This window comes from Choristoneura fumiferana, chromosome 7, assembly GCF_025370935.1.
Source record: "Choristoneura fumiferana chromosome 7, NRCan_CFum_1, whole genome shotgun sequence".
Classification (NCBI taxonomy): Eukaryota; Metazoa; Arthropoda; class Insecta; order Lepidoptera; family Tortricidae; genus Choristoneura; species Choristoneura fumiferana.
The window spans coordinates 4,894,243-4,907,544 of NC_133478.1; the positions used below are offsets into that span (position 1 = coordinate 4,894,243).

General features: G+C 36.3%; 1 long non-coding RNA gene across 2 annotated transcripts; it reads left to right on the forward strand.

The window, feature by feature from the left end:
• The first annotated feature begins 2,450 nt into the window (after window positions 1-2,450).
• LOC141429385 (uncharacterized) lies at window positions 2,451-11,591 on the forward strand. Of its 2 annotated transcripts, none has more exons than XR_012451527.1 (5): window positions 2,451-2,625; window positions 4,863-4,941; window positions 7,488-7,589; window positions 8,022-8,179; window positions 9,875-11,591. It is a non-coding gene; the product is annotated as an uncharacterized lncRNA (long non-coding RNA). The 2 variants fall into 2 exon arrangements; XR_012451526.1 differs by having other exon boundaries at window positions 7,488-7,682; window positions 9,875-11,590.
• Window positions 11,592-13,302: the final 1,711 nt, after the last annotated feature.

Here is a 13,302-nt window from a genome sequence, read left to right on the forward strand (position 1 = left end):
CGAAAATTCTTGTCTTTTATCTTTAAATAAAACGTTAAGCACTCAGATTCTACTGATTTCATCACTAATAAAAACTTTGAAAACAAAATACCTTCATAACCAGAATATTAAATAAAGAAACATTTTTTTAACATAAACAAAATTTTAGTCTATAAAAAACTAAGTGTCCATAAACTTATTGATGTTTCTGTTTATGATGGTATTTAGCATTTTTTTTAACCTTAAGGCACAAAATGTAGCTATCATGATGATCATCATCATCATCTTGGCCTATTATACACGTCCCATTGCAAAGCACAGACCTTCTCACAGAGTAATCTAGGTACCTATAATAAAAGACTTAGGGGCTGTTTCACCATCCATTGATTAGTGTTAACTGGCGGTTAGGTGTGATGCCGTCTCTATTTGTTTTGTTCGAATAGACGGAGACGGCATCACATTTAACCGGCGGTTAACGCTAATCAATGGATGGTGAAACAGCCCCTTAGCATAACATTTCTGACTTTCATGTTTCGAACAACGCCTCAAACATGTAACTATAGTTCTAATCCCAAGAGAGCCATATTTTATAGCGGTCAATGTTTAGTACTGAGGCCGTAGCTAAGCCAGTAATAGTTTAAGTCCTTAAAAGATGGGTCAGTGCAAGGGTGTCCACACAAGTGGCGTCCCAAACTAAAGGCCGATCAAGAAACCAGTGGAAGGGCGTCCGGCCGCTTGACATTGTCTCTGACTCTGTGCACTTGGATTGGACGCTGGCAACCAAAACTGTCGCATACAAAAACTGTCGTTTGATTACAATCGCGAGCATCAAAAACGTTAGGCAATACGGCCTCTGGGCTGTACAGATGATGTCATTTACACTACGTCCCAGAAAAGTCATTATTTTGAAATATTATAATAAAATATTTTTCACTTTTCATGCTTTAAAATACAACTATAAAGCCTCATAATAGCGTGAGTAAAATGCATTGTTTAATCCCAAGGAAATAAATACATGAAACGATAAATTTGATGAAGTGAGAATACGTCTTTAATGAGGGCTATCGCGTATGAATTCGCCACTAGAGGCGCTAGTGTGTAGCGTGAGGTCTCCGAAATATCAAATCTCATAGTTTTTGGGTGAGCTGCGCGGTTTTATTTATAATTAGAATAATTTTGTGAATATTTTGCAATATCTGAAATTAATTATGGCAAATATGCGTTCCGGGGCAATGAATGCCTGTGTTTTGAGACAGTTTTGTCTTTCAGAAACCTTTGTCCTCCCTTTTTTCCGAACAAAACGGGGACTATGCAACACTGTGGCATGCTCGATATTTTTATGGTACGGTTTTAAGGTGTATTTTTTAAATATGATTTTAATCTAAACTTTGTTTTCACGCCCGTAATAACAGACTTTGAAAGCCATACTTAAAAACCTCACGCAACAGTGCGCCATCTAGTGAGACAAAAAACAATAGCCCTCATTACCGCAGGATAGTCCGAATTCATACTTAATCGTGGACAACGTAAATAAAGGGATGCAAGACATACGTTGTCGTGACGTGTTATGTTCAAGATATCTTCAAGCCGACGTTCAAACTTGCACCCTCAATTTGTATAATATAAACTCCTTGCTTTACATCATACTCAACGCTCCGGCCCAGCCGTGTTAGGTTGAAGGACGGGGGCGTGCGAGCGAGGCGATTTTTTTATTTCCATCATGGAAATCGTAAGCCATGATGATTCGTGGATTATCACGTCGTACACATTATTGCGCGTACATTATTGGTTCCCTGCTAGTTCGTGCACGTGAAATACTTGTAATTGAGTAATAACTCCGATGGTCAACTGTGGTCTTCATCATCAGTTCCACTTCACCAAACGATGATTATCAAGAGCAAATGCATGAGTTACTACTAAATATATATCGAATTTACTATAAGTGTCCCTACAACATTTGAAGAGTTTCCTCGATTTCCTTAAGATCCAATCATCAGATCCTGATTTGGTGCTTATGGGACCTAATTGAAAACATTCCTAGACGAACGCAAAAAAAAATCAAATCGGTTCATAACTGACGGAGTTCTGAGGTAACAAACATAAAAAAAATACAACCGAATTGATAACCTCTTTTTTTGAAGCCGGTTAAAAATATACTTTGTGACAAAAATGTTCAAGTTTAGCTTTATGTTCGACATAATAATATTTTTGTCAAGCCTGATTCATACTAAAGCTGCGATAAACATGCATATATATGCGTAGACGTAGTGAATACCGTCGGTTGATAAGCAAGTAAGAAATGCAAAAAAATAATAAGGAAAATCAACTATGTTCAAAAAATAATAAGGTTGATTATGTTATGTACCTACTTTAATTAGTGAACGTAGTTAGTGACTTTTGCTTGCACCCACGAATTTTGTGTATCAAAAACTATTTATTCTTTTGAAGGAGGGTAGTGTGGTTTCCCGCCATCGGCATCGCTGTAGTTTATATCAGTAAGCTGTGACCGTTTCGTGTCGTTGCACAAATCACGCGTCAGAACAAAATACTGATTCGATCCTTGTCAAAAACTACATTTATCTGGTGGCATTTGTTTTCGTGAGAATTTTGTTTTATCAAAGGACTTTTAATTACAATGAAATCGAAGTAAGTATTTAATTTAGGAACGTATAAAAAAGTTCGAAGTGATTTTCGTTCTTCATTTTAATGTGATTTTTATTCGTATCAACGAAAGAAGTTTCCTAATTGAGAGGATAATTTTCGTCCCCTTGATATCATCAATAAAATGGCAATTTCTAATACCTGCATTAGAAAGAAGGTAAACAGAATAGAGTGCATTATAGTAACTTGTTGCATACCTACTAGTTATCTCAACTATGGGGGGCAGTGTGGGTTAATTGGTTCCTGTTTGCATAACTACGTCCATTAATTTAATTTAAGTGGCCACTGACCATTTTGCTGTCAATTTGTTTTTTTCTAAAAACTGCGAAACGCAATGACGAGTACTAATTATGAGTGCAAAGTTAGAAATCAAATAAAATTACTGACTTAGAAGAACATAAAACACTATTTGTAATCATTAAGTTATTAAAAAATAAATAGGGGAGACGGGGACAAAAGTAACATTTGGCATTTGTGCTCCGATTACTCGCTATCTATTATGTATTTGCTCAAATGAATGTAGCTATATAAAAATGTTATTTATACAACTGCTGTTGCTATATAAATGGACGTATATATATATATATCCATTCCATATATATATATATATATATATGTCCATTTTTATTAAATAGAGTTCGATTTTTTATAATTACAAAGCTTTGAAAAATAATGGATGATTTTTACTTTTATCCTCTAGAAAGGACGAAACTTTACTTTACTGAAGTGATCTGCATAGCCTATGGTCACTTCTTTCTGTTTCATGAAAGTTTAGGTACTTTAATGTTTGGAAATTACGATGTCTAATTTTTTCTGCAAAAAAAATGATTTCTGCTCTTCATAATTTTAAGCGCCATTTAAACTCGATCCCTGTGAACATTTGGAGGGAGAATTGAGTGTAGTTAATGATTTTTGGCGTACCTTATGACCTCAATGCAATTTGTCAGGTTTTTTGTTCCAGCCCAGGCGTTATGTTACTTTTGTACCCATCCCAGTTTTTCTCATTTCATATGTCCTTAGCAAAAAACTAAATGTTTTACAAAAAATAACTTAAAAGAGTCTAATGTAATAAAGGGTATACTTACTGCACTTTTGGCAAAATATATTTCGACATATCCCAAACGAATCTTTAGCACATTTGCATTTCGCATTTTATTCATTTGGTCAAATTATCATTTGGCAAAATTTTACGTCGTCAAATTTTATTAGGAGAAACGTTTATTAAGCAAACGTTTTCTTTTCGCTAATATTATATACCAAAAAAAACTATAGCATAAGTTTGGAAAATTGTGCAAGCGAGCGAAGCGAGCGAGCAAGACGGTTCGGAGTAGAAGCGACTTGGATAGTTCAGGTTCAGAAGGCTAAGGCGGGAGCGAAGCGGAGCGTAGCTCCCGCCCTAGCCTTCGATGTTAGGTTTTTTTTATAGCAGCCAGGATAACTCCACTAGGAAAGCGGGTTGAATGCCATATCCTATCATCATCATCATCATGTCAGCCGAAAGATGTCCACTGCTGGACATAGGGCTCTCCCCTCAGACGGGTCTTGTGCTTTCCGCATCCACAGCGATCTCGCGATCTTAACCTTAGTGACTTGGAGCGACGACCTGCTCCATCTTGCTCGTCTCCCAGTCCGCGGAATTTGTATCCTATACGCTACTCTAAGGATGTAAATCGTATGCCATGCAATATTTTGGGAAGAGTACGTTATGCCAAACGACACATTTGACTAAATAATACTTTGGTAGTATGAAACATGACTAAGTAATTATTTTAGAAACAATAACTTGCCAAAAAAAATACTAACTATATAATTGCGATAAGTCGTTTTAGCAAATTATTTTTTGCCAAATGATAATTTGAGTAAAATATTATGGGATGTGATACTTTGGGAAAAGTTTTTTTCTCATACATTAGTAATCCATTCCGGAATAAAGAATTACAATTAGTATTAGTCATTTTGATATTCTCGCCCTTATGGTAATTAAGCGCCAAATAGATCAATCTTAAAATTTTACTTCAGGGGTGCAAAATCATGTTAAGACCTGTAATTTTACTTGAGGTTGAGTTGAGATACGTGGTTACAAGCAGAGAAATGATATTAATTATTTATCATCTATTGATTAATTATCATCTCGTAAGTATATATGTGGGACCCGTGTATGCATGTATTTACATGTTTATAGTCAAAGTAAATTACCTAATTAATTAAATTATTTCATGCAGACTTTCCTGTTGTACGAATGGATTAATATGCGGAGTGAGCGTCGATAAAGCATGCTACGTATTTTCAGCCATTAATCTTGTAAGTATTTATTTTGTTACTCCAATGACATATTAGTTCATAAAGTTAATAGTTTCTGGTGCAACACACTACTGCAGCGCGACTTAGAAGCGCTACAGTCGCCTATATTTTTAAAAGCGCTCTTACCCCGTTGAACAGCGATGGAAAACCCTTGCGCCGTCGCAGTAGTGCGACTCGTATCCATACATATTTAAGCGTGCCACACACTACGCAGATACGATAATATTTTATCTGCGTATAATAACTTAATGATCTGAAACTATAACACACTACGCAGATACGATAATATTCGAGACGATACATTCAGTCTAAGTCCTTCAAACTGAGTATACTTGTTTTTTGGTGCGGATTGTTTATACAGGATGTTTTCGTGTTTATCTCTTCTAGATTTACTCGCGTGCAGCGGGGCTCTCACATCAACCTGTATCTATCTGCAGATAAAATACTATACCATATTTATATCGCCAGATATTATACACAGATCAATTTATATACGCAGATAATATCTTTGCCATCTTCCGATATATGTCGGTGCTCACAGATACTTCACGATAAAATGTAACTTATCTGCGCTGTGTGTGTTAGCTCATTGAATTGTATAGGGAGCGATATTGACAGATATGCGTTCAGATACAGATATCTTATCGTATCTGCTTAGTGTGTGTGCTTTAGTAGTGCGGCTGCAGCGTGGCAGCTGCGCGACGCTCGTGCGACAGAAGTGCGACTGCAGCGCTAGCGATGGCAGATACTGTACCACTACCATGGGTTTACAGTGACCGTATTAGATAGCGACGGAGAATTGAACAGCGCCTCAACAAATAATTTACGCCGTCGCTATCGAGTACGGTCACTGTAAACTCATGGTAGTGGTACAGCCACTGTAATGTGAAGGGATTTGCTGTGCAGCACTTCAGTCGCGCGACAAAAACGCCTATATACTTATTATGTGAAAGCGCTCTAAGGCGGCAAGCGAAGGTATTGGGCATCTAAGTTGCGCCTCGTAGGACACGGGGCGGTTTATTTGATTGACTATACATTTAGTTCACAGATTAATTAAAATCGTAATAAGTATCTGTTAACATTTAATTTTCAATACAAGCATTTTTTGCTGACTATACTTGCATTGTGATCTAACTTACATAATATGTACCTACATATAGCTCATTTTAAGTCAATCCAACCACTGGAATTGGGACAAAATGAATTTGCAAGATTTGACCCAACAACAAACGGGCAAGTTAAATAAAAAATCGTAAAAATAGTAAACTATACGTATGTTAGAAGTAAGTATAGAATAACTATAATTCTAAACCGTAAACAAAAAAAACTGAAACGAATATAATGTAATAATTATTATTGAATTAATATGCAAATAAATGTAATTTTACTTTCAGTATTTATTTAAAACTACTCTAAAGATGCAGGCGGGGTTGTCTCTTTAAATAGCTATGTTAAATTTGTTAGGGACCTACCCTTTTATACCTTTTAACTCCTATATCCCACTATATATAATATTATAAATGCGAAAGTTTGTAATTCTGTTTGTTTGTTACTTCATCACGTCTAAACTGAAGCGATTTAAATTAAATTCGGTATACAGATAGTTACGGTATCGGAGAAGGACAAACAAACAAACAGACATAAGATGAAATAAGCGTCAGCGGGCGGCAACATACGAAGTTCGAGTTTTGCACTTCTTAGTTGGACGTCAACTCATTTGACTTAAGGGCTGTTTCATCATCCATTGATTAGTGTTAACTGGCGGTTAGGTGTGATGCCGTCTCTATTTTTTTTGTTCGAATAGACGGAGACGGCATCACATTTAACCGTCGGTTAACGCTAATCAATGGATGGTGAAACAGCCCGCTATTCTCTTAATGAAACATGCAGCTCATCCACCATCCATCATTGACGACCAGACGGCCTAGTGGTTAGAGAACCTGACTACGAAGCTTGAGGTCCCGGGTTCGATTCCCGTGTCGGGGCAGATATTTGTATGAAAAATACGAATGTTTGTTCTCGGGTCCTGGGTGTTTACTATGTATTTAAGTATGTATCTATTTATATAATTATATTTATCCGTTGCTTAGTACCCATAACACAAGCTTTGCTAAGCTTACTTTGGGACTAGGTCAATTGGTGTGAATTGTCCCGTGATATTTATTTTTTTATTTATTTATCTTGGTGTGAAATAACCCAAGCTTATCAAAAAAAGTATACTCTCATTATTCTCATCATTGAACGAATTCAGGGCTGGATTTAGAGGTCGGGAGGCCTTGGGGCAACAAAGGAAAAGGTCCTCGCGCCCCGGCCAAAACTATTTTCCAAATAAAATGAGGGCCATTTGAGATTTTGATTATGATTGAAGTGAACAAATATATTCATAGTTGTTTACTAGTGTTTCCTAGTCGGAATTTGAAAAAAAAAAACCGATGTGGAGGCCCCGGGGCTGTTCCCTCGTTTGCCTTCCCCTAAATCTGACCCTGAACGAATTATTATTATTCTCAAAAAGATGATCAAATGACTGATTGAGATTTTTTTTTCAGACTGTTATGGTTAGCTGTTTGATTGGATGCCTTTTTTACATAGGATGGTTATGGGATGTGCACTCTTACCCTTATAGACATCGAGACATGGACGGACTGGAGGTGTATCTACATGATATATTTTGCATTATAATAGCTTTGTCTTCTGTCGTTGCTTTCTCATTCTCTGTACTACTTTTCTACGGAGTTCTCAAGGTACTTAAATATAAGTATAATTATTAATTCAAATTATTATAAACCGATCTCTGCTTGAGAGGCCACCAGTCAAATCACTAAGCCACCACGGCTGTTTCGTGGGAAATTTCGAATGTAATTTACCACGAGCTTTACGGTGAAGGAAAACATCGTTGGGAAACCTTCACAAACCTGCGAAGTAATTTAATGTTGTATATGAAGTTCCCAATCCGCACTGGGCCCGCGTGGGAATACGCCCCAAGCCCTCTCATTCTCAGCAGTGGGATATAGGCTGGGATGATGATGATTACAAACCGAAAACCGGGCGATCGTACGTTCTGACATACACTTTATTTTCAGATAATACCTTCTTTTCTGATGATGTATTGGTGTTACGGAATCTTTGTGGAAGTACTGTCGGTGGCCGGAGCTATTGCGTATGTCGCATTGGGACTGCAATGGGAGTGGCGTTGATGCAAATCGAGTAAAATTATCTTCAGCTGCACTAATTGCCTGTGGTATGTACCTAAAGCTCATTAGGTATATGGTTTCGCCGGAAGATCAGCGCTGACTCCATCCGAGGAGTCTTCATTGATGCTGAGGCGGGACCATTCCGGGAACATAAAATAGTTTCACATTGTAACTTACCCTTTCTTTTTCTTTTTTATTTTCTTATTGATATTTTTGAGCAGTGGAATTACCTATCGGGGGAAGGCCTTTGCTCAGCAGTGGGATGGAATAGGCTAACAATAATAATAACAATAATAATAACAATAATAATAGGCGTCATCCCAAAGCACCTACACCATAGCTTAAAATTATTATAGGTATAAAATCATACGTTTACACAACTTTACAAAAAGCAGCAATACATGCATTATAGTGAGAAAGTTTATGCAACTAGACCCTGAAAATAGCCCTTCGCAGTCTAATTAAATATTCTCTACAACTCTTGCTACATTTACTTGGTGGATAACCCATAAATGTAGTTAATACCAGCCTAGATCTGAGAAAAACCAATCCTTTGAAAATAATAATAATTTTTGTCTCAATTTTTTTTTCATTTCATTATCCTAACTAATATTAGAGAGAGAGACAAATTTATTTACACATATTCGATACACATATACATACAAATAAATTAGAGAGAAAGAATACAAATTTAACATCAAAGAAAGTGGGCCCGACACCGACTCTGCATAATTTTACGGCAATACAATTATTACAAACAAACGCGAATTGTATGTTTGTGTGTTTGTTATAATACTTTCAGGCTTAAGTCAAGCAGATGGAGATTAAATTAGTAGTTTATTTTATTTATTCATTCAATATAATAATTAAGTACACCTTAATTAACATAAATGACAAATTACAAGAATTTATATTGAATTCATCAAAGTCAGTTATAAATAAAACTAATATCCCCACTAATATTATAAATGCGAAAGTCTGTAAGTTTGTTAGTTTATTTGTTACCTTATATCGTCTAAACCACTGAAACACTGAACTGATGCTGAGTAGGGACCTATTTAGCGTCATGTATGTACTTATGTCTTGTTTTTTCCATTGTTATGACAATCCCGGAAAATTGCATGCATACGCGGACGGAGTCGCGGGCAACAGCTAGTGAATAAATAAGTAAATATCACGGGACTTAACACGTGATTAAACACCCAAGACTCGAGAATAAACATTCGTTTTTTTGTACAAATATCTGCCCCAAGGCTCCGACTGGTGATCGAACCCGAAACCTCAAGCTTCGTACTAGTTAGGCTCTTCCACCACTGGGCTATCCCGTCGTCACATGTACTTACTTATAAAATCAATGTACGTAAACTGACCAATAAGTAAGCTGTAAGCCGTGGTGGCCTAGTGGTTTGACCTATCGCCTCTCAAACAGAGGGTCGTGAGTTCAACCCCGGCTCGCACCTCTGAGTTTTTCGAAATTCATGTGCGGAATTACATTTGAAATTTTCCACGAGCTTTGCGGTGAGGAAAACATCGTGAGGAACCTGCACAACCTGCGAAGCAAATTCAATGGTGCGTGTGAAGTTCCCAATCCGCACTGGGCCCGCGTGGGAACTATGGCCCAAGCCCTCTTGTTCAGAGAGGAGGCCTGTGCCCAGCAGTGGGACGTATATAGGCTGGGATGATGAAACTGACCAATTTGTTCCAATTTGGTACATAACACAAAAACTTTTTTCTTTTTTCAGCAATCTATGTGTTTCCGCTGATATTGGTGCGACGGACGTATGCCATATTCGTCAATGCTACTACGAATCTGCCCTGCTAAGCCGAAAGGCGCTATGTCTGAGATACGCCCTTTTAGATTTTTTGTTCCATTCGATAGCTATAAAAATTTCGCATTTGATAGTATAAGCCAAATAGCGCTATCTAACTTAAAATGTTGAAAAAAAACACTAAGAAGTTTTTTTTTTTTTATACGACTGGAAGGCAAACAAGCAAGTGGGTCTCCTGATGGTAAGAGGTCACCACCGCCCATAAACATCTGCAACACCAGGGGTATTGCAAACGCGTTGCCAACCTAGAGGCCTAAGATGGGATACCTCACGTGCCAGTAATTTCACCGGCTGTCTTACTCTCCACGCCGAAACACAACAATGCAAGCACTGCTGCTTCACGGCAGGATTAGCGAGCAAGATGGTGGTAGCAATCCGGGCGGACCTTGCACAAGGTCCTACCACCTGCAAGTTTTTCATACCTCAACTTTTCCTTAAATTACTAAGAGATTGAGCGCTATGTTGTTTTTACTAAGCCAAACAGCCGTATGTCACGCCCGCAAAAATATCATAAGAAAGTGGCAAATAATATCTGCGTCGATATTGAAATAAAAACGGAGCTGGAGGGGGTGCGGTTAATGTACGATCGAATATTTGTGGCCTCGGAATGTACAACAATATGTAGATATACACGACGTGAAAATTCGTCATATTATGGCAAATTAGAGTAAGAAAAATCTAAGCCCAATTGCATAACAAAGTACGAGTAAGTAGTATTATAGCGATTTTGTACTGAAATTCACTAATATTAATAACTTGTACTTTATTATGCAATTGGGTTACGAGTTGTTGCCGTGTAATCCGAGTCTACATGATAGTGAAAACATATAAAGCACCCGGTGAATGTTATGATTCTAGTTCATTTTCGCAAATATTTTATTTTAGCGATAAATTTTTAGCAATAGATACATAAATAAATTATATATAGTTCAAAATGATAATTTAAGGTTCTGATTTAAAAAAATTGCTAAAGCAGTGGTCGGCAATCCGCAACACATAGCCGAGCGTGCCCGAGCGATACTTAAATACTTATCAACTGAATAACTTGTACAAACTAATTCAGGCCGCCTTCTACCTCGTACGTATTGCCAATATTTAGGTAATTCTAGTCCAGGGGTGGGGAAACTTTTTCCTTCGCGTGCCACGCACGACTAACGAAATATATGGCGGGCCAAGTTGTTGCATTTTTGGCTACATATGTTATTTACCTACCTACTGAAATAAAAATATTGATATGTATTTTCTGAAACACTAATTTGGCCATTGCCAATGAGAATGAAATTTTGTAACAATACGAAATGATTTTTGTTTGATGGTCGCGGGCCGGATTTCAAGCCTTCGCGGGCCGGAGATGGTCCGCGGGCCGCAGTTTCCCCATCCCTGTTCTAGTCTGTCAAAATATTGCCGACCGCTGCCTAAGAGGCTTTCAATTCAATTATTTACAAATTTACTATATTTATATGGGTAGGTTATTAATGTTATAAATGTTGTAATGTATACAATTTATAAAATTAATGATAGTTCAGAATGTGGACCTACCGCTGTCTACATTTTGATTTTCTGAGTCTAATCACTAAGTGTTAGGTAGATTTAAGCTTAGGTTGTCACATATTTACGTGCAAGAAAAAAAATATTATTAATTAAAAATAGTTATGTTTCTTCAGGATGTTTTTATTTCCTCACCCCTGTTTACCAGTTTACGAGGAAACGCACAATTCACACACATCATTGAATGTCTTTACATACGTGTGCAGGTTTCCTCACGATGTTGTCTCTCACCGTAAGTCTTATAATAAATTTCAAATGCAATATCGCACAAATTCTAAGAACACAGAGGACAGCCTAAGTTCAAACTCACGATCCTCTGTTTGAGATGCCGTAAGTCAAGTGGTCTTTTAAAAGGGATAGTGAAGACGATTTTTCAATTCAATAATCTGTTTGTGAAAGAAGCAACTTAAAAGAGAAAAAAAACATTAAAATTTCGCGCCCCCCCCCCTGTAAAAGCTAAATCGTTGGTTAGAAAGTTTAAAAAAAATTCATAATGGTAGTAATTATATCAAACTTACAAGGAAAATTATAACGGCTAACTTTGCTTGAGAATTTTTAGTACTTTAAGAGTAAATAGCAGCCTAAGGTAAAAAAAATACCCAAACTTTGAAGATTCCGAACAAAATACAAAATCCATACAAAAATATTACTACGTTTTATCGTAATGGATACGGATCTTGGGTGTATCGGACACGCTCTTGACCGATTTATATTTTATTATTTTTATTCTATGTAGCCCTCTTCTTCTGAGAGGAGGCCTGTGCCCAGCAGTGGGACGTATATAGGCTGGGATGATGATGATGATGATGATTCTATGTATGGGATTAAATATCTTTAGGTAGAATTTTAACTTTTATTTACAACCTATAGCGTAGGTAGCTGGGAAAAGTTGAAAAACCTCATACATTGTCATTTAATTTTAAAATTTCAATAACATAAAGCGGCTGAACCGATTTTTTTAAAACATAGCTAATAATCACCGTAAGGAAACTCGCTTTTACGAAAAAAAACCGCATCTAATCGGTTCAACTGTTTGAGAGCTACGATGTCACAGACACACAGACAAACAGACATACCTTGGCGTCAAACTTATAGCAACCCTTTTTTTGTGTCGGGAGTTATAACAGAATCATAAAACAAATATTTTTTATATTTATATTTTGTTACGTCGGTTGAGAAGTTACATGTTTAAATACTTATTTACAGATGTCGAAATAAAATATTGTTTACAAATTTCATATATTTATTGGGTAGGTTTTGTTGACAACAACAATAGGCACTAAATTTGTTTGTTTGTTTGTTTTTCCATTTACAAATTTACAAGGTTGAGTTGGTATGTAGTTGCAGATTTTTAAATGGAATATTGTTTACAACTTTTATTTATGTAATTATTAGGTTGGTGTTGTTGACAACAACAATGCAACCTACTTAATTTGTTTGTTTTTTTATTTACAAATTTATAAGGTAATGAGTACTAAATGGATTATTGTTTACAACTTTTATTTGTTGATTATGTAGGTATTGTTGACAACAACATATAATTAATTGGTTTGTTTATTTGCAAATTTACAGATTTACAATGTTTTAAAATAATTTTATTTAAGATTATTAAAAGTATTTTTTGTTGTAAACACTAGATATTCAGTCTTTAAATCTTGTAAATCTGTAAAGCGAGCTTAAAGTAGTTAAACTTCGCTTCATGAAGCTTAGCTTCATCTTTTCTATATTGCTTTCAATATATTAATTACTGTATAGCTAATTAAAATATTTAATATTTAATTTACAATAAAATA